Here is a 3,857-nt window from a genome sequence, read left to right as displayed (position 1 = left end):
CCCCCCAGCCCCTCACCCCCTTTGCACCGCGCCACGGGCGGGAGCGTCACATTCCAGTGACGAGGCAGATCTGCAAAGCCTTTTGTCCTGTTCTCTCTCTCTCTCCCCGTCGTCGCCTCGCTCCTTATTTTTGCACCTCTCTGCCTCGCTGTCTGTACACCTTTCACTCTCGGTTTGTCTGTTTTCTTCTCCCCCCGCCCCTTCCTTTTTTTCAGATAAAAGCGAACATCGTCCATTCTCTGGGGATTTCACCCGGTGGCCCCGGCTGGTACTGTACGCCCCCCCCCCTCTACTTCTCCCGTGGCCCACCCACGCCCCCACGCGAGATTTCCTTGTTTCTGCTGGGAGTGAATCCCTGCAGGAATCCTTCCGGCCTTTGCGCGGCCGTGCGGCGGCGCCTCCTGCAGTGCCCCCACCCCCATACCTCCCCGCATCCTTCCGTGCTTCATTAACCTATCTCCCGACTCCGTCATCCAAAAGTATCAGCGAAAAGGCTTCCGGAGCCCCATAGAACATTTCTTCGCCAGTTTCTCCTTCTCGGTGGGCCCCCACGCTGCACCCACCAGCAGCTCCGTCGAATATATCCCCCTCCCCCTTCGTGATAAAAGCAAATAATGATAACACCTCAGAATGGAAAATGAGAGAGACTCGCTATGGTGACGACTGTTTTGAGCCTCTGCCGCGACGGTATTGTTTCGACTCGGTGGTCGTTTTGTTCGCCGTGCAGTAAGTTAGTTTCGTGAGCGCCTCGCCGCGACACCGGTGCCGTGCGGGCGAGAGAGTAGTGCGCAGCAGGGCTACACTGTTAAAATTCTTTGTTAAAAAACACTGTAAAAGGCTTGCGAAGAACTATTCTTTGAATTGCAAAGAATTTACAATAACGTTGTAAAATAATTTACAATGCAAAGAAAATACTTTGCAGTGCAAACTTCCTTACGCATTGCTTCAAAAGTCTTTGCAAGAACTTTACAGTGCAAACATTTCTGTATACGTTACTAAACAATACATTCTGTCAATAAATAACAGGAAAAAAGGGTTGCAATTTTACAATTATTTTTGTGACAAAAAAAAATAGATCTATTGTACAACATCACTCATTATGAAAATTACCAAGAAATTTGCTGCTGATTTACAACCGCATTTTTAACAGTGTAGGCTGTGCTGTGCTGGAGGCGGGACAGGTATTATTGGCGCCGCTAGCAACGAGGATATATACGCCCGAGTTTACTCCCGCCCGCCCCGCCCGCCTCGCCACCCTCCGCCATGAGCCGGCCATGGCCAGACGCCGAGGTAAATATCACGCCCGTCGCGGTAGCACCGTGTTAGTTCGCCCGGTGGCGGCGGCGGCGGTGGGCGGGAGGAAGAAGAAGTCGGAGCAGCCAGCGCACGACGCACTAAACTGGACGCGTCCGGCCGGCCCGGCCCGACCCCGGCCCAGCTGCGGGTTCCGCGGGATGTGGGGATCGGGATGCTGTGACGGGATTGGGATGCGCCCCGCTGCTGGACCAATCAGCAGCCGCCGCTCAAACCGGCCCGGTGTATGCATCAGAATGGACAGCGATGCTTCCGCTCGGCGATGCCCCCCCCCCCCCCCCTCACTCTCTCTCTCTCTCTCTCTCTCTCTCTCTCTCTCTCTCTCTCTCTCTCTCTCTCCATCTCTCTCTTCCCCTCCTCCCTTTGGTTCCCCCCTCTCTTTCTTTGCTGCGTGTGAATTATCTCCCCTCTCCCGAATAAAACAATGATAGAAGCGTCCTGACGTGACGGCGGATACAGTCCGTGTCCTGCCGCGCTTGACGCAGTAAAGTGCGGGGGCCGGACTGCAGTGTGTGAACCGCAGGATCTGCAGCTCGCTGGACACATATATACATGTATGTGTGCGCATGCAGAGGGGGTTGGGGGGAAAGCAATCGGGCAGAAAAGTCCCCGCAGGCCCGGCCAGGTCCCCGGCCGTCGCAGTGCGCGCGCGGGTGGGGCGCCATCCCGCGTCACCGCCTCCGCCTCCCTGGCCGGGCTTTGGAACCGCGCCAGAGGTCGGGGAGCGGAGCGGTGGTGCGGAGCCGCTGCACCTCCCGGAGCTGCTCTCCTGAGATATGAGCATGTGCGCCAAAAGGGGGACGAGAGAGAGAGAGAGAGAGAGAAGCATCCGGAAGTAGAGTAGCCGGTGCTCGCCCGATGAAACAATAACTTTGAGCTCCGGACTTAAACGCGCGCCCCGTGCAGTCCGTGGGAGCGGCGCAGCGGGCCTGGCGCCTGCTGCCCAGCCTCTGTCTCGGGCGGTATAGTCCCGCCGACTCCAAGTTGTGGCTTGTTTGCCCTCCTCGGCCACACATTCTCTGGGCAAGGGCATTTTTTATTGATCTCTTTTTAAAATAATTTTGATACCTTTCCAGAATTTTTTTAAAAATTGTGAACATGTCCAGAAAGATTGGGAACAACTGAAACCACTTAGGAAAAAATACGAGATATACGCGGAAAAAAAAATCCAAATATAGTTTTCTCGAAAATCGAAAACTCAACAAACACCTCAGTTATGGCCAGTCAGCTTTGCACCTTCCACGCCAGGGCCAGGCAGCAGCAGCTGGAGGACCTACCCCGAACTGAACCGAACTCAACCGAACCGAACGCCTGGGATACTCCATTATGCCGGGTCAACCAGACCTGCACAAGTACCGCTCCGTACATACCATTTGGAAGGGGCGCGCGCCCGTGCGGCCGGGCCTCGGGCCGGCCGGGGCGTGTACACTGGAGCCCCTTTACTGCCGGTGGAATTGGTAAACAGTGTGGCCCTGGCCCGGGATCGCTTTGTAGTAGTAAGTACTTACTGGCGTGCGGAGAGCGTTGCGGGGCTCCGGAGGGAGTGACCCTTACGAGCACGGGGTGCCATTCCAGGGTTGGGTATATGTTCACATTATGTCTTATTTCGCTTTCTCTCTCTCTATCTCTTTTAGTAATTTATAAGAGTTTTGAGCGGTACGTTTTACGCCAGTCGGACAAATTTTTATTGACTTCATATATAAGGTAACGATCAACCGATCGATCTCTATTTAGTTTACCTCTCTTTCACACGCACACGCACACACACACACACACACCCACGCGCGCGTGCCCTCACATGCCCCACCTACCTGTTCGGTGGCGGCGCTTCCCTGTTCACAGATCTCCTGTGGCGTGCAGCTGCCCTCTCGGGATGTTATACACCGGGATGACTGTGAGGATGTCGGAGTTGAAGAAGTTGCAGACGGCGACACACACACTCACACACTCATGGAATAAACACAGCAGGGCAGGCTGAACAAACTCCTTCGCCCGCTCACACACACACACACACACACACGCGGTAGTATCGCACTCGCGTACACTCTCCCCGACTGCACGCCGCTGTTTGACCGGCCGTGTCGCTCTCCGTGCAGCGGCGGGACCCAAGTGATGGGGCCCGGTGAGGCCCGGCGGGGCCCGGGGGGGCCCGGAGGGGCCCGGGGGCCCCGCGCCGCCGTGGAGTACCGTTGGGCGCCTCTCCCCTCCACGGCCGCAGTTCCGCCTCAGCGGACCTCGTCACACCATACCCGGGCGACCGCGACGAGCACGGGCCCTTTTACGCCCCTGCGAGAAGTGTCCCATACTCTCTCTCTCTCTCTCTCCCCCCCCCTCTCTTTCCCTCTCTCCCTCTCTCCCTCTCCCTCTCTCTCTCTACCTCTCTCTCTCTCGCCGCCCCAGGGAGAAAGCCCCATAGCGCAGCAGCGCGCCCGCACCGGTATGCTCACGTATGCCGAGTGTACACTGCAAAAGCCGTTGGGACGCAGAGAGGGGCCCCTCGACACGGTCACGGTGGCGACCGCCCCCGCCTCCGCCCCGCCCCG

At 57.2% G+C, this 3,857-nt stretch overlaps 2 protein-coding genes across 2 annotated transcripts in view; one reads left to right on the top strand and one right to left on the bottom strand.

The window, feature by feature from the left end:
• LOC127751101 (uncharacterized) overlaps positions 1-3,481 on the bottom strand; it is a 26,442-nt gene extending 22,961 nt beyond the window's left edge. The window contains exon 1 of the mRNA XM_052274163.1: positions 3,126-3,481. The gene's annotated coding sequence lies outside the window, so the exon portion shown is untranslated. The remainder of the gene's footprint in view (positions 1-3,125) is intronic.
• The window catches only part of LOC113204739 (gastrula zinc finger protein XlCGF57.1-like), a 35,522-nt gene that overhangs the window by 18,036 nt on the left and 13,629 nt on the right, over positions 1-3,857 (top strand). The gene's annotated exons all lie outside the window — the stretch shown is intronic.

Source organism: Frankliniella occidentalis, unplaced genomic scaffold (genome assembly GCF_000697945.3).
Source record: "Frankliniella occidentalis isolate FOCC.00 unplaced genomic scaffold, Focc_3.1 Scaffold342, whole genome shotgun sequence".
Classification (NCBI taxonomy): domain Eukaryota; kingdom Metazoa; phylum Arthropoda; class Insecta; order Thysanoptera; family Thripidae; genus Frankliniella; species Frankliniella occidentalis.
This window is presented reverse-complemented; position numbering and strand designations above follow the sequence as displayed.